This window comes from Oreochromis niloticus, unplaced genomic scaffold, assembly GCF_001858045.2.
Source record: "Oreochromis niloticus isolate F11D_XX unplaced genomic scaffold, O_niloticus_UMD_NMBU tig00006833_pilon, whole genome shotgun sequence".
Taxonomy (NCBI): Eukaryota; Metazoa; Chordata; class Actinopteri; order Cichliformes; family Cichlidae; genus Oreochromis; species Oreochromis niloticus.
In genome coordinates, this window is record NW_020328206.1 from 66,785 (window position 1) to 93,576 (window position 26,792).

General features: G+C 42.2%; 1 long non-coding RNA gene across 1 annotated transcript; it reads left to right on the forward strand.

Moving 5' to 3' along the window:
- The first annotated feature begins 12,589 nt into the window (after window positions 1-12,589).
- On the forward strand, window positions 12,590-14,902 carry LOC112845343 (uncharacterized). Its single transcript, XR_003218162.1, has 2 exons — window positions 12,590-12,648; window positions 14,509-14,902. It is a non-coding gene; the product is annotated as an uncharacterized LOC112845343 (long non-coding RNA).
- Window positions 14,903-26,792: the final 11,890 nt, after the last annotated feature.

Genomic DNA, 26,792 nt, shown 5'->3' on the forward strand with positions numbered 1-26,792 from the left:
TCTCCAGGTGTGACAGGGCAGCATGGAGTGTCAGGGCTATGGCATCATCAGTGGACCTGATGTGACGGTATGCGAACTGTAGAGGGTCCAGTGAGTCGGGTAGTGCAGAGCAGATGAAGTCCCTGACCAGCTTCTCGAAGCATTTGCTCACGATGTGGGTCAGGGCTATAGGTCGCCAGTCGTTCAATGAGGAAATGGTGGAGGATTTGGGTACAGGGACGATGGTGGCCATTTTGAAGCAGGCTGGGACTACAGACAGAAAGAGGGAAAGGTTGAAGATGTGTGTAAACACTCCAGCCAGCTGAGCCGCGCATGACTTGAGGATGCGGCCGGGAATCCCGTCCGGACCGGTAGCTTTGCGTGCGTTCACCCTCCTGAAGCACTTCCGCACATCCTCCTCAGACACAGTGTGCACACTGACGTCATCTGCGGTGCGCACACTGTCCGGTCTCATGGTGTTCGCTGTGTTGAATCTAGCGTAGAATGCGTTTAGATCCTCACACAGAGAGGCCGTGGTCTGCGGTGTGCTGGTTTTCCCTCTAAAGTCTGTGATTGTGTTTAGTCCCTGCCACATACTCCGAGTGTTGTCAAACTGTTGCTCCACCCTGTCCCTGTACTCACGTTTGGCTGCTTTGATCGTCTTCTGGAGTTGGTAATGTGCGTGTTTGTAGTCCGATGTGTTCGCGGAGGCAAAAGCGGTGCTCCGTGCCGCCAGCGCCGTGCGAACATCTCCATTGATCCAGGGTTTTTGATTTGGGAAGGATTTAATCAATCAATCAATCAATCTACTTTATTAATCCCGAGGGAAATTAGGGTTACAGCACAAAGGAACCTTCTGACCAACATTACACAAACATCACATTGGGAGACATGCCAGAAGGTAGGCTGATAGGAAGAAAAAACAACGAAAGTATGTAACATGAGGACAGAGGAGGAGAAAAAAACTCCACTCAGACTGAGCTCCTAGTGGGAGAACAGTTTGATAACAGAAAAAACACCTCAGCACAAAAAGCACATGACTATCAATACACCATAGAAACACAAGACAAGCAACGGGGCGGGGAAAGGGTGAGAGAGAGCCGGTGTAGACAGCGCTTCCGGTCCTGCAGCATGCCTGCGCTGGTCCAGTCGACTACCATCTTCTCCGGTAGGGCACAAGCATCGAAGGCGTTTGGAAGGGGAGGGGGGATCAGTGTGTGCAAATCAGTGTATGTGTATTTGTGTGTGTATGTCCAGAGTCAAGCTGAGACAGTGTCCTTCGCCCTGCCAGGCTAAGTAAACAGTCTTCCAGCCAACTCAGGTGGCCTTGCATGGGATGGGAAGAATAGCCGTAACACAGACGTTATCTGGGAGAGATAATTTTGGCTAATTTCGGCTCCAGCCTTGGGCCTGCAGCTGGGGCCGTTATGGGGTCCGCAATCTCGATGTTGAATTTTGTAAATTTCCATGCGAGCAGCCCGGAGAATTTTCTGGCTGCTCTAACACTCCGACACTGGCCTGTCGATCTCCCGTTGGAGAGCCGCGAGCCTCCCCATGATGGTATCAAACTTCTGCTCCATGGTGTTGTCATTCCTTTGATTCTGAGACCTCACAGCTGCTGTGATCCGTTCCGCGATGTCTTCCAACTGTCGCTCAAGGGTCCCATTTTGAGCAGGCCTCTCTCTGATGTATCCCCCCATACGCTCAATGTTGTTGTTTTGAGCCTTCACAGCCGATGCGAGGGTCTCCAAGATGTTGACCATATTACGTTCGTTGTGAGAGGTCGCGCCTCATCCCGTCGCTTCGATTCCAGCGGGCAGCTTTGGGGGGGTTTGAACAGCCGGTTCCGCTCTCTTGTTTCTCTGATAAACCAGGGCTAAGCCAACTCCGATCAGCAAGAACCCTGTTATCACGGTTCCGAATAGATAGATATCTTCAGCATCCTCGATCGACAGTCCCGCCAGGCACACGACCCTCCAGGTCTGCCACCCGTCCATCGTGTAACTGGCAGGGAAAGTCCCTCCAGGGCACTCAGGCTCTCCCGAGCCCAGGCTTCTCGTTGAGAAAATGGTGTCAATAGCATTCAGAGACCAGTTGATCAAATCCACAGTGTTGGGACTAACGCGTTATTAAGTAACGCGTTACAGTAACTACGTTATTATTGTGGTAACGAGCACGGTAACTAGTTATTATGCCAAAACCAGGAACGCGTTACTCGTTACTGGGATTTAGATAGGCTCGTTACTCGTTACTTCGTGTGGTGGATATCGCGGAGCTTCCACAGATTCAATAACATTAGCAAGTGGTGGAGGCCAGCAGGTGGATGAAGGAAAAGGGAGGCAAGAGGAGAGACCCGAAGCGGCCGCCGGTCCGCGTGTCAGGTGAACTGAACTTCAGGTAAGAAGTTATGACCTGCAGTCTATCTGGGTCAGATATAAACCAAGTTTAGGTGGAGTTTATTTTCGGTATGCTGACATTTTCGTACTGCGTGCTAGCTAGCATGACGGAGTTTCTATACAGCTGGGTGGGTGCTATGTTACTGATGTTGAACTTTATTTTGTTCATACGGTTAATTATTAGAGTTGCCAACCGTCCCCTAAAAAACAGAATCGTCTCGTATTCAGAGAAAATATTACGCGTTTCGTACTGAGGTGAAAAGGAACACAGTTTGTCCCGGACTTCAGCTACAATGAAAAAGACACAAAGCTGAAGCTGCACAGCTGCCTCTTCTTCTCTCATTCTCTCCTGTTTCTACTTCAATCACGAAACTGATCAATGATCAGCTGATCGGCTTTTCTCTCTTGTTTATTTATCGCCCACTTTGCGCCAGAAAGAGGAAACCAGCGGATGTCGCGTTAAACAACAGCAGCACGTTTAAGCTTGATCAGCTGTTGTTAGAATTTATTTAATATTAATTGCTAGTATCAGCTGATGTTTGCTGGAGCCACAGCTGTAAAGCTGCTGGTCATGATGTCGGTTTGGTTATCTGGTGAGAGGGAAACATGCAGATGAAACCAGGAGATGTCCTTACTGAATCATCAGAGCTGAACAGGTGATGGAGAAACAGGTTTACCTTTTAGGTGACATGAATGAGTTGAAGGGAAGTTATGAACTGTTTCTGTGAGACAAATAACACCAGGATCCTTTTCTAAGTAGCTGACAGCTGGTAACTGTGCAGGGGCGGGTCTAGCAAAGTGTTGCCAGGGGGGCAGGTAGGGCATTAACAGGGAAAGGGGGGGACAAGGAAATACTTTTCTTTATTATTCTCATTTAAAATGTCTCGCTTTAAAAAAAAATAATTATCTGAATCTTACAACAAACAATTGATAGATTGATACATATATACCATCAGAACAGTGTACATCACTGTCACAACAGTGTTTGTTTTCATTCAAAGGCTTTATGATTTTTCCTATAATGGTGGGCCGGTCTCTAGTCAAAATGCCCGGGACGATTTTTTTGTCCCAGTCCAGCTCTGTATGCAGCTCATCTGCAGTCTGGTGTTACCTACATCTTCCTATTCAGAAGGCAGAATTTCCAAGTTCTGAGTACAATCAAAAGCACCACGACTGCAGTTTTTGTGTTGGATGTAAAAAGCAGGCTAGAATCATGGCGGCGGTCAACGACGGTCCAGGCGTGGGATTTCTCTCGTGGAAATGTGCACATTATTTTTTCCTTTCTGTTGGTAGGTGGCACAGTGCACTTGTGGCAAGTAAGCAAGCTAGAAGACTGGCAGTCTGGCTGGGTATCCAGTTACAGAAGCAACACATTAACAAGAGAATTCTGAGTAAAACCAAAGTTACTTTCCCTAGTAACTAGTTACTTTGAAAGTAACGAGTAACTTGAAGTAACTGAGTTACTTTTTTAGAGAAGTAACTAGTAATGTAACTAAGTTACTAATTTAAAGTAACTTACCCAACACTGCAAATCCATGATTCTCTTTTAGGTATTAGAGAACGGCTGTGTTAGTCTATTCCAGGGAAGTAATGCACATGAGACAAGACAAGGACATAGAGGCTAAGCAGGGAAGATAAGGTTAAGGAGGAGAGGAGAAAGTGCGACCGCCTTCGCTGAGAGCCAAAGAGAATCAGAATTTAACTGTTCTGGATGGGACGACATCTTCCACGCATTTTCTGATAAATCCGCAGACTGAGTCTGTGTACTCATCAATGGCATTAGCAGCCACGTGAAACATTTCCCAGTCCGCGTGATCAAAACACTCCCGCAGCGAGGACTCCAATTGGTCCGACCAACGATGCACCGCCCTCAGGGTTGGAGCTTCCTGTTTCAGCTTCTGCCTGTAGGCGGGTAGAAGCAGGATGGAGCGGTGAGACTTTCTTCAGGTTACCCTTATTAAAGTCCCCGGTCGTGATAAACGCAGCCTCTGGGTGTGCGGTTTCCTCACTGCTGATCGCGCTGTACAGTTCCCTGAGTGCTCGGTCAGTGTCGGCTTGTGGGGGAATGTAAACAGCTGTAATAATCACTGCTGTGAATTCCCTCAGTAGCCAGAATGACCGGCACTTAACCATCAGGTACTATAGGTCCGGTGAGCAGAAGGATTTGACCGGGTGCACGTTCGCATAATCACACCAACTGTTGTTGATCATGAAACACACACCACCGCCTCTGCTTTTCCCAGTAAGCTCCTGTGACCTGTCCGCGCGGTGCACAGAGAACCCCGGTAGTTGTACTGCGGAGTCCAGTACCTTGTCCGATAGCCAGGTTTCTGTGAGGCAGATCACGCAGCAGTCCCGCATCTCTCGCTGGAATGAGATCCGTGCCCGAAGCTCGCACAGCTTGTTCTCCAGAGACTGCACATTAGCCAGTAATAAACTGGGTAACGGTGGTCTGTTAGTGCGCCGTCTCAGTCGAACCAGAACGCCAGATCTTCTCCCTCTGCGTCGGCATTTGCGGCCTCCACGGGCCCAGAACAAAGGCGTCTCAGGTGAGATGAATGGGGGGTCTGCAAACGGAGGGTCCGTGTTCCAAAACCTGAACTCCGGAAAGTGATGAGAAAGTCCGTCTTTTATGTCCAGTAAGGTTTGTCGGTCGTACACAAGGAGACATGTGCTACTCGTGAAAAAAAAAAAAAAAAAAAAAAAAAAGAAAACAACGGGTAGGATGGTATGTTAGGTAGGATGGATTCCCAGAACACGGGCTCTTTGAAACGTGGCAGCAAAATGTTGAGGAAAAGCACAGAGTTTTTTAATTGGACTAACAATGAGGTGGACTTGTTGCTGTGAGTAACACAAAAGTAAAAAGTTGCAAAAGAGTTAAATAATTTCAAGAAATCTGGAGCACGTACAGACTGATATTAATCTTTAATAGGACTGTCAAAATTGAGAGCAAACAAAACAACTGCTGTATAATGCCCTCCGCTATCTTAGTTTAATTGGTCACATGACTGCATCATAAGGTTAACATGCGTCATCGTTTTAGAAAGTCAGACCCTTTTTGAGATGTATTCGTTTTCAAGAGCGCTTTCAAACCACTGCGCTTTCCATCAGCGAAAACGTCGTCTCAGTGTGGACCGATATTACGTATTGGTCCGATACTCACCTAAATTACTTAATCGGTTATCGAAAAGACACACAAAATGTAATCCAATCCTTTAAATATCACAAAAGCACTTCACAAAAACCTGCGACATAGCGTAACCCAGCTCATAACCTTAGCACGTTGGAGCAGCATGCGTCACGTGATAGAGGGGCTGTGGCGTAAGAGAGTCGGTGGTGTTACGTCCCCTCCGGAGGGGTCTAGGCGTGCAATTGAGGGGACCAGTAACAATTGGGTCCGGAAACAGAATAAAAAGGGAAACACACAGAGCTGTTCAATAATAATATAGTTTTATTACAAATGAAATAGATCTATTACAAACGACTTTAACTTAAAGAGCCGGCAACACCGTTTTACCAATAACCCTTGGAAAAAGGAAAACAAAGGTTACAACAACAAAGAACACTCAATCAAACAAAAACTCCACACCACGAGGAGGCACTTCCAGGGGCCCACAAGCTCACCCTGTCACCAGCAGCAGCTAGCTGTACTGCTGCCGAGGCCCACAAGTCCACACTACTCACATAAAGCAGCTATACTGCTTCCACAACTCCACACTACGAGCAGGATAACCACACACCAAGAACACAAAGCAGAGACACCAGAGAAAGCCACCCTGCTCACATTCAGTCCGTAGCTTAAATAGCCTCAGAGGTGATTGCTGACTGGATTCAGGTGGCAAACGAGGCTAACCAAGAGCAGCTGTGTCCTGGGGAGAGAGGAGAGTGAGAGAAACAGAGGAGGTGGGAGTGGCAAGAGAGGAGGCGGCGGAGAAAAACACCACGCCCACACAAGGGCAGTTTCAGAAGGCCCAGCTAGGGCCGTAACAGTGGTCTTGTGGAGCATTTAGAGCTTTGCTACGAAACCAGCATTTCATCTAAGAGAAAGCTGTCCCGAAGAAAGCATTCCCACACTAAGCTTAACAAGAGATATATGGAGCGACTGCCTCTTCTTCTCTCCCCCTCCCTCTCCTGTTGCTACTTCAATCATGAAACTGATCAATGATCAGCTGATTGGCTTTTCTGTTGTAGTCTTGGATCCTGGACCTGACCTCACGCATGCAAAACCAGTGTGCTGTGCTGTGCAGTTTCTCAACAGTGACGTGCATTTTTGGAGATGTGTTCAGCAAATAAACAAAAACGTCATATTGCCAGAAATGCCATCACTAAAAACACTATGTCGAAAATCAAACCTTTTATCATCACAGTCTTGGTCTACCAATAAACAATGGCCTAGTTTTTATTGTTATCTTTTGTAAAGACAGCATCTGTGAGGATCTCCTGTTGCTACTTCAATCATGAAACTGATCAATGATAAGCTGATCGTCTGACTGTTATCCTAGATGACTTTTGTATCTCGTTGGGACTGGATTTTAGATTCCTGATGGCAACTTGACTTGGACGCGGTGAGTTTTCTTCTTTCTCGGAACTCCTTCCCCCCGATTGTTCATTTTTCTGCTCTCCCCAGACCAATGGTAGAGGTCGAGGGCTAGCTTCAGTATTTAAAAGCGATTTTCGCTGTCGGCAACTGCCACCTGTTTCATATGCCAGCTTTGAGGGGCAGCTTTTGGAAATGAACTGCGCTCCATCAGCTGTCTGCGCGGTGGTTTATCGTCCACCGAAATGCGTTAAGGATTTTAATCTCAATTTTGCTGACTTACTGGGGAATCTTATGTTAGGATATGGCCGTGTTTTAATTACTGGTGATTTTAACATCTATGTATGCTATGAGACTGGACCACTAGTAAAAGATTTCCTTGCCCTTAGAGTGGGTAAGTGATCAAACCCACGAGAAAGGTCATACACTTGATCTGGTGCTGGCATATCTTCTTGATGTCTTTATTACATAAATCAAGGACTGTGGAATATCGGATCATTTTTCCAGTTATGTGCAGTGCGTAACGTGGAGTTGGACAGCGAGCGACCTTTGCATCAGATGCGCATGATAAATTCAGTAACTGCCGCTCGCTTTTCCTCTGCTTTTACTAACTCGGTCCTCTGTGATACCAACCCCGGTGTGAAACTATCAGCTGATGACCTAGCTAACCTTTTTAACTCAATATGCTCCACTATCCTTGACTCTGTTGCTCCACTAAGGACCAAACGCACCAAATCTTCACATCAACCTTGGCTCAATGAAACAACCCGTGCTCTCAGACGTGTATGGCGACGTTAGGGCTGCACGATTAATTGTTAGGAAATCGCGATCTCAAATCATACTTATGTGTGATCTCATTTCCAAATGACGATGATTTAAAAAAAAAAAAAAGACAAAGTTGATGTGCAGTTAATAAGTGCAATAAATATGACTGAAAATCGTGATCTCAATTCTAAGCAAAAAAATTGTGATTCTCATTTTATGCAAAATCGTGCAGCCCTAGTCGACGTGCAGAGAGAAAATGGAAAGAAAACAAGCTCCAGGTGTCTTTGGGCATCCTGCGTGACTGCTTAACAAAATATCAGAAAACTGTTAAAGCTGCAAAATCTGCTTTCCTATCCGGTGTAATTTCTACCAACTTTCATAAGCCCTGAGTTCTTTTTAATATTTTTAATTCTGTGATTAACCCCTGTGCCTCTGTTCCTATGGAGGCTTCCTTTGCACTTTGTGAAAACTTTTTGAATCACTTCTTTAAAAAAATCTCAACCTTACAAACACTGTATTCCCAGGCAGTGTTAGACCTAGATCCACCTTGTAAATGCTCGGCTGTTTTTCAGCAGTTTGAGCCTTTGACCTTTTCTGCACTAAACGAATTGATCACTTAAGACCGTCTAATTCCACACAAGATATTCTTCCTTCTCGCCTCCTTAAAGAAACTCTTCATGCCATCGGGCCTAGTATTTTATTTTTATTAAATACTTTATTGTCAACAGGTTGTGTACCAGCTGTTTTTAAACATGCTGTTGTGCAACCCATTACTAAGAAAAACTTCTTGATCCAAATGTACTTTCTAACTTCAGGCCAATTTCTAAACTCTCTTGAGTCCAAAACTTTGGAAAAGGTTGTTTTCAAGCAACTTCAGACCTTTTTAGACACTGAAGGCATTTGTGAAGTGTTCCAGTCTTGTTTTAAATCTCTTCACAGTACTGAGACGGCGCTTTTACAAGTTTTTAATGATCTTCTTTTAACTGTCGACTCAAGTTGCTCTGTTGTTTTAGTCCTTTTAGATTTGGCTGCTGCCTTTGACACAGTTGATCACAGCTATGGGCAGAAATCTGTGCCATCAGAAACTGAACTTGAATAAGTTAAATTTGAATTTGAATTGCTCGGATTGAATCTGAATTGTAACTTGAATAAAAGCTTTTGAAAACTGAATTTGAATTAGTCTAATTTGAAATTGAATTTATGGTTTGAAAATGAATTGATTTGCTTTGAAACTGCATTTTATCCTTTAAAAATTCAGCTCGAATAATTTCAGTTTCACTTCTCACCATTCAATTTCAGTTCCAAAATTCAGTTTTTTGGGACTTACATCCGGTTCCGGTTCAAGCGTAGATTAGTAGAACTACATTTTGCTAGCGGACTGAAAGTGTTACTGACGGGAATCTACAGCGTCTTGAGCTGAATTAAGACTTCAGAAGTCATTCGTCATGTCGAATGACCAGCGGATAAACTCTCAGGTTGGTAATAAATGTATTACATGTATAAGAACAAACGTCATGTTAGCAAATGATAGCCGTACAGTAACTTTTATGCTTATTGTAGCTGCTAGCTAAAAACGCAAATTTAGCCTAGTTTGCCCTGGATTCAGCTTTGACAAACAAATATGATCGACTGTTTCTAGTAGAAATCCAAAGGTGTCATCTTGTACCCTCTCAAAGCCCTGTATGCTTGCAGAGACCCCTACAGTAGGGAAACATGCAAAACGGTGTCCAAACCTTTGTATTTCAGCTTTATTTATGTCTTACACAGCATCCCAACTCTTTAGCTAACTTAATAACTTTAGCCAGAGTGAATAGTTAGTCTAATTCATTAGTGCAGCGTTACTGGATCACCTGTTTAAAGTGCTATAATGATATACAACTATCACTGAAACAGCAAACTTTGTAAATAAACAAACAACACCTCTCATTCTCATGGCCACAGCTGTAGATTACACTATTTTTTTTTTTTGTTAGTTTCTCTGTAATGCTGCCAATCTCCGACTTGTATCCCCATGTGATGTCTGTGTTGTGTGTGTGTGTGTGTAAGGTCGGGGAGGGGGGGGGGGTTCTATTCCACTGCAGGGTGACCTGCATGTGGCCAATAAAGCCTTGATTCATTCATTCATTCATCGCTCTCCGTTGTTTTTTCCCTGCCAGCTGGCTTCTGTATCATGTGGTATAAGACTCCGCCCTTGTCATATGTTGACCTGGAAGAGTGAGCGCTTGTTTTCATGCAGATTATGTCCCGGATCAAAACGCGGTACAATCGTCTTTTTTTCTACATCATTGTCATTTGGAAATGAGATCGCACATAGGTATGAATTGAGATCGCGATTTTCTAGCATTTAATTGTGCAGCCCTAAATGATGCCATTGAACAGATTTTTTGTCCATTATTTTTAATTTTATACCACAGGCTGAATTGTAGGTGGTGCTGCTTGGGTTCAAACTGTCATACAATATGAAACATGAGAATATCATGGAATGCTGTCACAGTCTGGCAGACAAAGACTGTATGGAGTGATGTAGAGGACCCAAAATGCAGACAAAATGGAATGTGGAACAAAACTTGAATTAACAAAAAGCGAGCCGTTTAATGAGGCTGGTAAAGGGAAATAAAAAAGGGTACAACAAAGGGCAAGGCAAACTGAAGTAAAACTAACATTAACCTAAACTGGAAGAACTAAACACACAACATGAAAAACTTGCACATGAAATCTAGAAACATGGCATGGAAAACTCATCGTTTATCTGATCAGGAACAAGAAACTAAGAATCTGTTAGTCTCACTCATTTAAACCCTCTGCTGCATTCTGTTCAACATTGCTATCATTCAATCATCTTTCCTAATATAATATTAGTCCACTAGTTCATATATCGCTTCTCATCTCACTAAGTGAACCGAACAAGATGATAAAATCAGAAACACAGGCTTAAAATACCATCTGGTATTCATGAGCTTCATTGCATGTGTGTGTATGTGTTAGTAGGATTAAAACATTCTGTGCTTATGTATGTTGTTTTAATTCCTTTCCCCTTTTTCTGAAACAAATCTGTTTACTACACCTTCTTGTTTCAGAAACATCTAAAGAAGAAAGTCTCTATTGTAGTCAGGCACAGCTAAATTCTGCTTGTGAGTTAACCTAGCCAACCACACTGTGTGTTGTTAACACCTTCAACATGGACCCCCTCGTGATGTGTGCCACTTCCTCTATGTCCTCTATTTGTACCACCATATCGAGCCACACACATCAAAATACAGAATTCTTAGATGCTTAGATGATGAATTGTAGAATAAATTCTCCATTTGTGAAATAATTTTAGAATTCCACATTAACAAAGTGAGTTTCGAAATGTTTTCTAAAACCCTCACTGCCATCCTAGGGGAGCTAGGATGGTAATGAGGTGCTTGAAATGTTGTAGGTGGCTGAGTTTATACTGCTACCATTGAGACAGGACTCCGTCTTTGTTGATCTATGGAAGTCCATATATACAGGGTGTAGTATCCCCTGGGTAAAGGCGGTGATATGCAGGGGGGTCAGGGGTTTTTCCCTTTCAAGTTCTTGTAGGCAACTAATGACTTTCTTTTTGTAGTTGCTTCTGGGGTTTGTTAGGATCTCCCTGTTCTTTCGATCTTTGGGCTGAAGGAAGGACAATGCTCAATCAACAATTACTTTATTACACACAATTCAACACTTTTGAGCACAAACCATCATGATGGGGAGACATGCATGCAGAGGGTCACAGCAAATCTCAAAGGGTTACTCAAACTCTCAAACAGTATTTCTTATACCCCAGCAGTATAATGCATCATAAAACAATATCATTCATTCACCATTAATCAGCAGTCTAATGTGATCTCCAAAAGTTGATTATGTTCATCTGGACGTAGCGTTTTGTGGGAGAAACGTTTCGTCACTCATCCAAGTGACTTCTTCAGTCCAGATGAACAGAATCAACTTTTGGAGATTTAGTTTCCTGGATGATTGAGAATGCATCAAGACGTCTAATGTGATACAAATCAGTTTAATAGGTGTAATAATTCAGGAGAATAATGCAAACAAAAACTACATAATAATCTCACAATCTTTAATTAGAGGTATAACATGGCATAAGATAATAACACAGTCTCACAGGTTTCACCTTGAAGCTTCATAGGTATTGTTGTCACTGAGGAGTTTAGTCATGTTTATTTGCTCTGCTTCTTTTGTCAGAGATAAAATACAAATAAATACTTTTTGTGTCCCAGCTGAGTAACAGGAGGAGAAGAGTCTGGTGGTGCAGCAGAGGAACAATTTCAGCCATTTGGACTCAGCTCAGCCACTACAGAGGAAAGAATGACTTCAACACAAAAGGTGAGAAAAACATCACAGTTACACTGTTATTGAAACTGTGTGTACAGCTGGTTGGTTTTTAAAAGCATGTTAACAGCAGCTTTATCTTTTCCATCCTGGGCTCCTCCATATATACAGAATCTACATTCACAACCAAAAACCACAGAAGTTACAAGAAAATACAAAGATCATGTTTTCTCTACACACATTGAAACAACAATATCATCAGTTGAACTCAATTTTTGTCTGAAATAAAAGAGTTTCTCTACTGAGATCAATATTTCTTCAATAATGTCATTTTCATTACAACTCTCATTGTAGCACATCATTGTAATGTGATACTATCACCAGAAGGTGGTGGTAACACAGCTACAATGTGTTTTTTGACATGTTTGATTCCACCAATGGAGGGAGTTTCAGTTTGTTCCACGACTGCATTTCACTCACTGCCTCTGTTTGTATCTCTGTCACTGCAGGACCAACATGGAGCGAGAAGTCAGCGCTCTCAGGAGGCCGACAAACCTCACAGAAGAAAGCGAGAGAAAACCTACAGCTGTGATGAGTGTGGGAAGGATTTTACCCGGGGTGGAGACTTAAAAAGACACCAACTCATCCACAGTGGAGTTAAACCTTACAGCTGTGAGTTGTGTGGAAAGTCTTTTACCCAGGCTGGAAACTTAAAAACACACCAACTCATCCACAGTGGAGTTAAACCTTACAGCTGTGACTTGTGTGGAAAGTCTTTTAACCGGGCTGAAACCTTAAAAACACACCAACTCATCCACAGTGGAGTTAGACCTTACAGCTGTAAATTGTGTGGAAAGTCTTTTAACCGGGCTGCAACCTTAAAAACACACCAACTCATCCACAGTGGATTTAAAGCGTACAACTGTGAGTTGTGTGGAAAGTCGTTTACCATGGCTCAAACCTTAAAAACACACCAACTCATCCACAGTGGAGTTAAACCTTACAGCTGTAAATTGTGTGGAAAGTCTTTTAACTGGGCTGCAACCTTAAAAACACACCAACTCATCCACAGTGGAGTTAAACCTTACAACTGTGACTTGTGTGGAAAGTCTTTTACCCTGGCTGCACACTTAAAAAAACACCAACTCACCCACAGTGGAGTCAAAGAGTGCATCTGTGGCTTTTGTGGTAAAGCTTTTGCTCATAATGTCGGTTTACAGAGGCATCTAGTTACCCACTCTGGAATTAAGGTGTACAGCTGCGAATTTTGTGGAAAAAGTTTCAGCAACAAACACTACCGAAATAGTCACCTCCGGATTCACACTGGAAATGATGTTTACTGCTGTGATCAGTGTGGGAAACTGTTTGCAACAGATTCACAGTTACAACAACACATGTTTAGCCACACTGAGGAGAGACCTTGTAAGTGTGACCTGTGTGAGAAGACTTTTAAAACTCCACATCAGCTGAATAAACACAAACAGATCCACCCCCAGCGGCCTTCGTATGGGTTCTTGAAAATGTTGGAAATGCTTGAATTCTAATGTTGTCTTTTCAAGGTTTGAAAAGTGGTTGAATTTCAAATGTGGTGCTTAAAAGTGCTTGAAAATGTAACTGTATTTCTTTCACGATAAATAGCTAACTGACTGAATAGTTTTCTTATCAGAGAAATAAAATGAGTCGCAAAAAGCAAAAGCAAAATTTCCTCGCCTGGGCTGTCTTGCGTCTGTGTCAATATGTGACCACGCCCCTCCCTTGGACAGTCGGGGATGAGTGCGCTAACATACCTGTAGGTCGCTGTTTTAAAGAGTTTTTGATGGAAAACAATAATGGCGTTTGTGCTCTCCGGTCACCTGATAGGTGAGTCCTAGTAAATAATTTTCCACTACACGTACGTGACACATGCTATTTTTTTTAAAAATTCTGATTATTATTTTGCTAGCTATCAAACTGGCTGGAGAAATGATTGTTCTACTAGTGAATGTCAAAGTTGCTGCAAAAAAGCCACCAAAGGCAGGTTGCAGTGGAAACGCTGAGTGACACACCTGCTGTCAGACCTGCAGGTTTATCCCTGTGCTGTTCTCATCTGTTATAGTGGAAAAGCTTAAAAAGGGACCTTGAAAGTAGGGCTGCTTGATTATGGCAAAAGTGATAATCACGATTAAAATTCGATTAATTGAGCAGCCCTACTTGAAAGTGCTTAAAAAGTGCTTGAATTTGACCCTGAAAAAAGCGTACGAACCCAGCACACCTGAAAGTAACTCTACAAGTGCAGTTACTGTGAGGATGTATTTAGTTTTTTATCTTGTATTTTTAACCTGAGTGTTTGGAACAAGTCTGATCAGTAAACTTACGGAGTTATACTGAATGAACTGTTTGGAAAAATGAAGACTCATTTTCTCTCAGTAAGCTGAGTGTTGTAATGTAAACAGTAAAAGGTAATTGGACGTTGGCAGAGATGCTCTTTATTTCAGGCGACGTTCAGGTTAAAAATGTTGAAGGAATTCCCTGACTTACACTGTCTTTGTTTAGAAGTGGAGTGACGCACGTGTATCCATTTCTCAACCCTGTCGTCACTGTGGTGGTGGGAAAGAGTTTCTCTGTGACCTTTGTGGAAAATCTTCTAATCATCAACGGGACCTAAAACCTCATCAACGTAGACACACTGGAGACAAAATGAACTACAGCAAAGAATGTGGGAGAGACTTCCACACACCAAGTACATTAAAAATACATGAACTCTTCCACAGTGGGGTCAAAAAGCACATCTGTGACCAGTGTGGGTCATCCTTCACCACTGCACATGAGCTCAATGAAAAAGCATAAGCAAATCCACACAGGAGAGACACCATACAAGTGCAGACGCTGTGACAAAAGCTTCTCACAATCAGGTCATCATAACAAACATGAACGTACACACATGGAAGTGAAGTTCAGCTGTGACCAGTTTGACAAGAGCTTCAGGAATCTCAGTTCATACTCTGAACACAAACAATTCCACGCTGTAAATAAACTGTTTCACTGTTACCAATGTGCAAAAACATTCACTTCATTATCTGCTCTGTGCAAACATCAGCCTGATCATGCAGGACTGAAATCACTGGATCACAATGAATCTGAAGAGAGAGAAAGATCCTCTTCTGGTTTCAGGGTCAGACTTAAAAACCTTGAGATCAGGCTCCACAGAGTTCAGATGGAATCTCCTGTAAAGAGTGTCAGCTGATGTCACACTTGGATCTGATGAGGTAGCTCTGATTTCTGGAGCTGCAGTGAATAATCCTGAATGTTGCATTTAGGAAGCTGCATGTATAGATATGCATATCAAGTTTATGTTTTTTTCCTTTGAGGGATTTTAATTCTCTAAAATGTTATCCCTGTTACATTTTATTCTTTGTTCCCTTAGGACACAGTAGTGTTTAGTAGTTGTATTCATTTTATGTGTTACCTAAGTTAAATTTCAATCCTTCATTCATATGTAAACTTTTGCTGTGGTAATCCCTTCTCTTAAATCATTTTCTCCCAAAACTGCACATATTTTCACAGCAGTTGCTCTTAAAGCTTCCAAAATGAACTAAATCTGTCCACCAGCTTTGAAACAACACCTGCTGTGACTTTATGTCCAGAAAAAAGAAACTCAAGCTAAACTGGTTTTGGGCTGTGCTTCCATATAATACCAGTTTGTACCAGAAGATGAAGCAGTGAGTCAGTGTAACCTTTATTTAATTGGGCAAAGAACACATTCGTATTCACAGTGGCAGCAAAGAAATGTTGAAAGGTAAAAACAGCAGCACACATCAGGACCATTTTAAAGATCACAGGTGACTTTTACTTAATTCAAATAACTTCAAATTTTTTGGCTCCTCCTTTCACTTTAGTGTATTTACTGTATCCTTGAAGTCCACGTGTTGTTTTTTAACGAATTCATTTTGATCCACATGTTCTGCAGCTGTTTTCCTGTTGATTTGAAGTTTGTATTATGAAATCCTGATAATGTTAAAGCGTTACTTATATTTGATGAACTCTGTGTAAAGTTTTTCCTATTAAACAGTTTGGTGTGAAAAATAAAGAAATGGTCTCAGAACAAGTAGTTTGAGCCATGATTTCAGATTCAAACTAATTTAACTGTTTTCAGTGGTACATGTGGAGGTTTACCAGAGGAGGCGACTTGGCTGTTCTCCACTCACACAGAACAGGGTTCCTGCAGCTCATTAAAAACTCTGAAATGATCTTCAAGGACAAAAATATGTGATTTTCCTCAAAAACGTGCTGTGGGCACAACGTTTTTAGAGAGTGTGTTTAAGATACATTGTGATTAACATCTCACACATTCCAATAAAGCAGATGTTCCTGCATTGCAACAGTGCTTTGCAGATGTGTTCTCCCCCCTGTCCGTGTGCACGACTCTCATGGAGCACCACTTTGAAACGCAGCTGATTGGCAGATTCCCTGGTCTGCAGAGTCCAAAGACAAAAACGGCCTTCTCCACTCTGTATGGTTCGTACCAATTCGTCACACTTCCGTTTGGCTTGTTTGAAGCCCCGGCCATTTTTCAGCACCTCCTGTAGCGATAGCTGCGTCCTCACACTGCATATGCTGTTTCCTACCTGGATGATGTCGCCACTCATAGTGATACCTCGGTGGAGAATGTGCAGTGGTTGGTCACGGTCCTGGATTCCCTGAGGCAGGCAGGGCTGATGGCAAACCCGAAGAAGTGTGTGGTTGGATGGAGGGAGGTACAGAGTTTTTTGGTACAATTTTGAGACCCCATTTGAAGGCTGATTACACCACAGCGACGTGATGAAGGCTGTCCCAATTCCAAATGCGCCCTTCATTTCCCCGGACTTGAAGGAAGAGTCAGGTGTATCATTCGTGGCCCAACATATCCCAGAATTCATAGCGCAGCTTTGACTGTGGCTAATTCTTTTGAAAAAATAAAAATAAAACAGCAGATGGCAGAAACATAGTGGCCGAAGTCTAAACTTTTAAATGTAAGTATTGAATTTTTCAACCTCATCAGTTAACATTGTCCATGCAGATATTATAGATTTATAAATGATTACCTAACAGTCTTGTCAACACAAAGTTCTTTATTGAGAGGCAGTGGGGAGAGGGGACACTTGGGCAGTGCATTTACTGCATATAATGTGTTATCAACCTTTTCATCTTTTCTCATTACCCACAGCTACATCCACTTCTGTTGGGCTTAGGTTACTCACTAGGGCTGGGTATCGTCACTGATTTCTATAATCGATTTGATTAAATTCAATTTTGACTCAGTAACTGTGTCAAAGTAACTGAGGATAAAACACAGAAAAACAGCAAGCTAAGCGTTTTTCAATTTGGCATAATTAAAAAAAAATGTATTAAACAGCAAAAATTAAGCTTTCTTTTAGTCAGAGAGGAACAAAAGCTGCAGCTCAGAATCACTGAGATGTTGACTTTCTGCGCCGACGGCGTGTCCGTGTTCATGTCGTCGGGTGAGTATATTGTGTTCATAGTGTTCCAGTCAGTCATCAGTGTGTCTCTGCACAGCTGTAATTAAAATGTGTTCAGAGGGCCTCAGTGTCTGAATGGTTCCAGTTCAGCTCCATAACAGCAGCGTCCCTGGTTTGATTCCTGTGTTTCAGCTCATATCTGCCTCTCTCACTCAGGGGACGTAACTACATGTGAAGCAGCAATCTTTGGTCCTTCTTTGTCGCTTCTGCAGGACGTAAAGTTTCTGACTTGTGTCTTTCTTGGATGGCTTGTATACTTTTATGTCTGAAAAACGAGGCAAATGTAAAGGAGAAAACATTTATTTGCTCCATACAAACAAAAAGTACAAAACCAAAGCCTCCAGCGCTCTTTTTATATTTCTGTTCTGTTCTAACTAAACAACAACAAACAGCAACGGTCAGAAAAACTGTTGCTCCACGTCCTGCTTACTTGCTCAACCTTTCATCACCCCTCGTGCCTCACACACCCGCTTCACGACACCTACCAACACTTTACAACAAGCCAATAGATTAACAAAGCAGGACAAATGTGTGGAGCGTATTATTTTACATTACAACAAAAAACAATCAAGATTATAACTAGAAACTCAAATTAAAGATCATCACAATATACTTAAATATGGCCTAAACTGTCTAAGCTCCAACAGCATGGAGATGGATTTGTTCATCAACCAAACTACAGGTCACTGAGAACAGAGGAGACTTTATTCTCTTTAAAGTTTGTGAATAAACTGAGAAGTTTCACTGAGTAGGATGTGATTTATTTATACTTTTTACTGGTAGCGTAGTTGTACCGACTGTCTCTGTACTAACAAAGGAAGAGGACATCTTCATAGGAAGAGGGCGGGTTTTACTTGAGTTTACACTCTTTTGGAGTGATTTTAATTGTGTGTTAAAGAAGAAAGAGATTAGAGGTAAAGTAGAGGACGCAGAGTCCATCACTGAGGCCGTCTCTCCTGCATGAAGTCCAGGTGCTGGTTTTCCAGTGTGTGCGTCTGATGGCCCAAAGCTGACTCAGAGCTGTAACACCATCCATGGCTGCAGTATGGAACAGATGTGGGTGTGTCCTCATCTCCCAGAGGAGTCCACATCGTCATCAAACAGCCCTACAGACACAAAAACGTGAAAATATAAACAACCAGACTATCAGCAGTGATTTAAGTACTTTAAAAGACGTCTGTGAAAATCATTTACAGTATATATCACAGAATTTAAGGCCTTTATAATCACAGAGCATACAGAGAAAAGTACTAAACTGAATCAATTTCAGCTTATGTTTTTCATGATGTATATTGTATTAATAATTAAATTTCATTATCTGTATCTTTACCACACATTTGCCACACAGGTGTAGATACTATAGGTTCAATGAATGCTTACATTGCACTGATTAGAATATACTGGACATTCAAAGGTAAGATTCAGCGCACTGTGTTAGAGGCTGGGATTTGATGAATTCATCATATAACCCTAGATACCTCGGGGGTCTGACCGTTGTTGTAACGCTAACAAACTGCCGACGTAATCAGTGTAAGCAAAGTAGATGATTCCTAGAATTATATAATTATTAACGGCAAATTTATACATGGAAGACTCTGTACCAACCTTTACGATCAATTTGCAATGTTAATGATCCATGCAGGAACAAGACAAAAAAAAAGAAAAAAAATCCATGCAGGAACGTATTTCTGCCTACTGTGGAGGTCACGTGTTTCCGGTTACTGTGGAGGTCACGTGTTTCCGGTTACTGTGGAGGTCCCAATATGGCGCTCCCCAGTGGCTGCAGCCAGACCCTTCTCATTTTTTTTTCTTTTCTTTTTTGTCTCGTTCCTGCATGGATCATAAACGTTGCAAATTGATCGCAAAGGTTGGTACAGAGTCTTCCATGTATAAATTTGCCGTTAATAATTATATAATTCTAGGAATCATCTACTTTGCTTACACTGATTACGTTGGCACTTTGTTAGTTACAACAACGGTCAGACCCCCGAGGTATCTAAAGTTAAGTAAGGAATGTGTGTACTTTTGACACCTCTGGTTAGCATTTAGTGGTCAGTTTCGGACGTATTTGATTCTTGCTTGTTATGAACAAATTCACTTCACTGATTTTCACTATCTGACATCAGTGCACATTGTTCCATTTACTGCATATTGTGCTTTATTCATGTCTCTCATTCTACCTGCATCAATATTGTAAAGTTTGTCACAAAGAGATTTATACATTTATAAATACTAATATTCTCTATTCCATTCTGTTCTGCTTTTAATTGCCCAGACTTTGGTTAGCCTTTGTTAAATTGTCTGTTATATGTCAATAGATACGTATGTCACAAATAAAAGTGTACTGTAAATGATGTTTTTGTAAAGAATTTTCTCCCAAATCTATTACATGCTAACTGTATCGTGTTATTTCTGCTAAAACCTGAAGTTAAATGTGTTGTTGGGAAATCAGTTTTACCCCGGTTCTTTTTTATTCCTCGGGCTCCCAGAGATGGCACCGGACCCAGTAGTCATTTTTACAAAACCTTTATTCATCTTTATTTCATCTTCATTTAAGCATGCACTTCTAGAAGGGAAGACGAGGCCGGTGTCCCTCTGTAACAATCTTCACCCCTTTGTTAGTCACAGCCAGCTTTATAGAAGTGGCCCTATCATAAATCCCCCACAGGGTGCTCCAAACTCTGTCTCTGTGTGTATGCACGAGCATGTGAGTGCCTGTGTGTGTGCATACCCATGTGCCTATGTGAGTGCACATGAGTGACTGTGTGCGCGTACCTGTGTGTATGTCTGTGCACGTGAGTGAATGTGCATGTAAGTGTGGGTGCGTCGTAACAGTCAAAGCACTGTTTGTGTTTCTCTGTATATGTGACTTCCTGGGGGTCATAAAAGTAAGCTCACCCAAGTTAAACCAAATTCCTCTACACAACATAGAAAACAGAGTTAACAGATTACAAACACTGAGACTCCCACTCTGCATCCACTGGGCCACTGTCTTACATTTACAGATAAGGTGGAGAGTCTCCTGCAAGCCTGCTTCTAAGTTATGGCAATTATGAGTTTTTATTAAAGGTACAAGCATCAGCATCAGCAACCCCCAACTGTAGCTTCCTGTCTTCTTCTATGACAGCAGACCCTCAGTGTCAATAAATTCCTTTCTCTCTAAACAGTTACACACTCTCGGGCCACAGCTAAACCAAACTGAAACTCAGACCAATCATTTCCTATTCATCTGATCTAAACAAATTTAACACATTACATTTTAATAATTATTTTCTTGTACTCACAAATCCCTCTTTTGATCTGCCCCATGGCAGATCAACAATATTCTAAATCTATTACTAAAAATGTGTTCCTGCAAGCTCTCCCCATGTCCCAAAAGTAGCATCATGTCGTCTGTGTTTGGTTTGCTGCACCGTGACTTGTGATGGAGTAATTTGATGTCGATCTTTCTATCTTCCGAGTGGGGTGATTATCTGCTTCTCTTCTTTCTTCAACTTCCGGGGTAGACTACCCTTCAGTCGTTGCATGGATCAGGGATTTATTCTGTCCCTGTGCTGGGATCCATGTAGGGGGTCTCAATCGAGTCCCCCTTTCTTGCCAAGAGCCTTTCCGACCTCCTAGGCTCTTCCGCCACCGCACACTGGTTTCCGTGGTGCCAGGTCTCGCCGTTCCTTTCAGCTGGAATGGGTGTGAGATCCTCTCCACCACCTCGAATTCTCTGGTCCAGCTTGGGCCCAACCTCTTCTTCTTGAGCCCCTTCCAACAGACCCAATTCGCCTCTGGCACCGCATGCTCCTGGTGTCTGTCCTGCTTACAGAACCATAACTCCATCGCTCCACCTGCAGCTGAAAAATGAATTTCCCCAGAAAACCCTCTTTTGGCACATGGACCTTGTCATGCGTCAACCCCACACAATTAGAGATGCACAAGAAAGTTGCACAATCTCTCAAAAATTCCCAGGGCTTCTCTCTTGGACTAACTCTACTTCTAGCCTGTAACCATTTCATAAGAAAACATTAGACAGTGGTTAAATGTTAAGCTTGTCCAACTCCCAGCTCCACCTGGAGCCTGTATCCTGGAAGACAAATCTGTTAAACACACTTCACATTTGCAACCAACTATAGATCATAAGAATAATAAAGTATTCAGCGTAAAAGACAAGTATCATGTGCAGATTTTCTCAAATCATCAAATCACTATTATTGCCATAATTTGTCCCAAATCATGAATCATCCCAATTTATTCCACAATTTAATCGGTGACTTTCCTTAAACAATGTCACTCCACTTACTATGAGCTCACTAGTGGCCAGCTAATGAGCCCATATTCAACTATTCCATTAACACTGCATTTCTTATTTGTTTTCTCATGTCACTTGTCTGTTTTCTGCTGAATCCTCTACATGCACTCTTTAAAAAACCCAAACATTAACAACACACATGGATAATCCTGATGGTCAGACGCAGGTCAACAGGTCAACAATCCTGCTGTAAAAGGAATGACACTGGTTTCAACACAGGATGTGTCTCACACTATATTCACTTCTCCCCTGTAATAGTCAACATTTTCCCAAGAACACAGTGTAATAGCATAATCGACATATAGCCTGTAACCACAGTTCCCTTCACTCATAAACCCAGTAATCCTGTAATAGAAAGAACATTAACCAATAGTGTGTCCTGCTGTAACTCACATAATCAAACACATGATTAACTCTCTGCTGTAGAAAAGAAATGTAAATGTTAACGCTGCGCACAAGCCCATGAATAACACACCCCTGATAGATTGACAAACACAGAAAGTGGCATTTAAAAGGTTAAATCGTCACGCAACCTAGGATGCTGCTGTCATCTTCCTGCTCCTGTAAAAGAAACACATAAATTCATCCACCCTTTTGTCCTGACTAGGTGGAGGTTAACCTTGAGTAGTGGTCAAGTCTTATCAGCTTTTACCAGTCAGTCAGTTTTTTCTCTTTCACTCAGTCATTCATTCATTCATTCTTTCTTTCTTTGCTGGTAGTGGAAACTATCGTCGCATTTTCATTTCCACCCACAGCAAAATGACGTCATTTCAAAAAGAAAAAAGAACTTTAGATGGATTATCTCGGTGAATCCTTTTTGGACAGGGACTCTCATTTTCTAATTGTCCCAAATAAGCGGCTTTCTCCAGAGCCCATTGTAATTTTTTGGAGAAACTCACTTGCAACGGTTTTCTCGACATGTTGTAAAACGCTTTTAATTCCCGTCGTGCAGATCTGCTTAAAGAAAAGAAATTCACAAACACAAGTCAGTGCACTTGTTCAAAACAAAAAATAAAATAAAAATATCAAACAAAACTATCAAACAAAACTCCCAGTGCACTGTCCAAAAAACAAAATAAAAATAAAAATAAAAATAACAGATCAAAATGAAAAACAAAATTAAATAAAAATACAGAAGCCCGGTCTTAGGACTTGGCCCAGAATATTCTTTTTCTAATGGGTGAAAACACACCAAATCTAAAACTTGGTGCCATGGTAAAACCTTCCCCATACATCAGAAACACAAAAAAACAAAACAAAACAAAAAAACAAAAATCTGATAGTTTCACTCATTTAAACTCTGGCTGCAGGATTCCGTTCACCCCTGTTATCATGTTCCCCAAAATAATACTAATTCAGTCGTCTATAAATCAATTCTCAATCCCTTAAATAAACCAAACAGGATGATGGTAACAGTATTGCCTACTTAAAATTGTGTTTGATTCTAGTGAGCTTCATTGCGCGTGTGTGTATGTGTGTTTGTTGGGTTAATACATTTACTATTTCTGTGCGTTCTTTTATGTACCTTCCCCCTTTTTCTGAAACAAAACTCCATTCACTCCAAATTTTGTTTCAGAAACATCTAAATGAAAATCTCTGTCACAGTCCGGCACAGCTAAACCCCAAATGCTTGCAGGTTTCCATCGGCAACCACGCTGTGTGTTATTAACCCCTTCTACAATTACCCTCTTTTGATGCGTAACTGGTGTTATCTTTCCATTTTCTCTAACAGTAAACTTGCATACCTCAGTGCTTGTCTTCCTCCCCCTTTTGTGGTGGTCTGGACACTTTGTCAATCCTCCACTTCCAGGCAGTCGTCTGTCTCCCCAGATTCCTTAACCCAATTTAATTCCCCACACTAAAACAGCATTCCTCTGTCCTCACCTGCTCCTTTCTCCTCTCCCACTTTGCAGTCCAATGGCAGTCAGTTCTCTTCAGCTTTGTCCCGTGTATACTCCCACTGTCTCTTTCATTGCCATCTTGCTCCAAACATGGCAAGTGTCAAACTCCAACAATCTCCTCAAAAGTCCTTCACACACAGTGAACTCGCAGCTTGCTGGAAACGCATCTCCATTCATCCAATTCAAGATGATGGATCTTCTCTTTCTGATGCCGTTTGCCCATAGTGCTGCTGGACCTCTCTGCTCAGGACTCTGGTATTGTCTCTTGGACGGCTGTCCACTGTTGATGTTCATCCTCGTGCTTCTGGAACTCCACTCTGTGTCTTCAGGGAGAGATTAGCTTCCTTGGAGCTTGCTTGTTCAGGATGAGGACGGGAAGCTGCAAAACAATTCAGCCAAAAATTCTGGCTGGGCGTTTCTATTTTTTATTTCTAATGATCTTAACCTATAATTTTCTTCCGACTGCTGCCCGTGGAGAATTGATCCAGGTCCGTTCCCCACCTGTAATCGACAGACTGAGAGACTTTCATTATTCACTGTGACTGCATATGTTTCCATCACTCCTAAAGCAACACATCTCCACTTATTTTGTTTTGAACTCTATTGACTTTAAACCCCAACAATGAAATTTTATTTGTTCTTAACCGCAAACACAAAAAACTTCTTGATGTTGTTGTTAATTATTTTCACCCACAATACTCCAAATTATGTTTTCTTTTGTGTCCAGCAGGAGAAGAAGATGACCTGTAGTGTCACTGCTTCACCCAATTGGAGACAATTTCCCACTCACACTTCCACACTTTTTATTTTTCTTTGTTTTCATTATTTTCTTTCTCTTTTCTTTTACCCCATTGTTTCACACCCACACATTAACCTGTTAACTCACTCCTCCAACCTAATTTTACTTTCACCCCAACAGCTCTCATACAGTCAGCAAACAAATTCTCCATTCATCCTTGAGTACTTGGTCACCTTTAAATGTCACTGTGAATTTTATCAATTTTATCAGTTCATTTATCATTACCTTAACACTAATCCACTGTTTAGTTTTTCTTTAGTTACTTTAGTTCATTTTCTCCTATTTGATCACTTTGATTTCTTAACTATTATTATTTCACAACAAATCAACTAATGTACTTTTCTCCCTCTTTTGTCATCAAGGAATTCACACACACACACTCACAGCCTGGTCACTCGCCCCCACCTTTCTTTCTCTCTCATACACACACACACTTTACTCCTCCTGTCACGGCTGGCGGGGTGAGCCGTGTGGTGTAGGAGGAAAGGGACCCAAAATGCAGGCAGTTGACTGGTGATGAGAGTGATGTTTATTTACAGAAGTGGAGCGACAGAACAGGCAGTGAGGAATGACAAGCGACTGAAAAAACCTAGACTGGGAAAACTAAATAACAAACCTAAGCATGAGACGGCGAACGGAGAATGCAGAGAGACGTAGAATACACCGAGAAACACAGACGATCCGACGACGAACAGGAGCCAACACACACTATAAATACACACTAGGTAATGAGGAGATGACATGCAGGGGTGGACACAGCTGACACTAATGGACATGATGAGAAGCAGACCTACAAAGTAAAACTGGAAACACACAGACTGTTTTACAACAAAACACGCAGGGACCTGAACGGGGCACAAAGGGGAGACACAGGTAGGGATGATAAACACGACAACAAACCCAAAGAATTAATACAGAATCAGAATAAACACCAAACACAAGATGAAACCAAAAAGGAACACAAAACGCTGGGTCAGCGACCCAGGACCATGACACCTCCTTTGTTCCACCTGCGAACCCGCCCCCTGAGGCTGGCTCACACACACCTCATACTTCTCACAGTCCCATTCAAACTTTCTGTGAGACACCTTCTCTGCTGATTCAGGACAATGCCCTGATCAGCACACAGAGTGGATATGGTCCACTTTTAGAACTGAACAAAAACAAAATTATAAACTCACGATCTTCAGATCGCAGCCTTTAACCGCGATTTCTCCTCTGTCTCAAAACACAGTCAAATTCAATCCCCAATAAACTCAGAATACACAACATTTAGTGGCACGGCCTCCCGTCCACATACAGCACAAAAAAACACAATCTTATACTCAAATCTCTTAGTTCCTACACACACTCACACTTTTCCCCAAACACACACTTTTAGACGCGAATTCTTTTTGTTACTTTAATTGACTCCCGTACTTCAAACGAGACGCCGACTCTAACGGCGCTTTCACACACACACTGCGCAGTCTACACAGGCTGCAGTCAGTGAAGCAACTTGCCCCCACTCTCATGCAGGTTATCAACCGCGACTAGGATCCAACACCTAGATTTAGTTATTTAAGGCGTCCCCGGTGCCTAGGTAACCAGCCTGGATCTCCTGCCCTCACAGGTCCTACCCCCGCGTCCGAGAATAGGTGGGGCAACCAAGCCCGGAACACACACAGCACTGAGCTGGTGACGAGGCCTTTCAGCCCCGCTTTCTAACTAATAGTAACACGTTTCCTGCTTTAACGCACGGAGGACGGATCACACACCGCCACTTTTTTCCTAATAACTAAAACGTATGAAACACCGATTCTACTAATCCGTAACAAGTGTCTCCTGCTTTAACGCACGGAGATTTTCTTACGGGGCGCTAAACATCAACTTGGAGTTCTTAACAAAAGTCTCTTGCTTTAGTCGTGCCGGGACGGACCTAGCCGCCCCTAGCCGCCCCTTTATGCTACTGAGTGAATTTACACTGAGATACGCTCAACTTAGCGAACAGATAATTTAGGCTTTAAACAATATGCACGGTTCGAAAATAAACAGGTCGTGCTTACCTTTTAATCATGTGAGCTAGCTCTCTGTTCGCCTCGTTTCACGATCTCAGCTCTGCCAATTCCTCTCTGGGCCTCGAGCGAATTCCCGGGTTTCGGCACCAAAACTGTTGGGAAATCAGTTTTACCCCGGTTCTTTTTTATTCCTCGGGCTCCCAGAGATGGCACCGGATCCAGTAGTCATTTTTACAAAACCTTTATTCATCTTTATTTCATCTTCATTTAAGCATGCACTTCTAGAAGGGAAGACGAGGCCGGTGTCCCTCTGTAACAATCTTC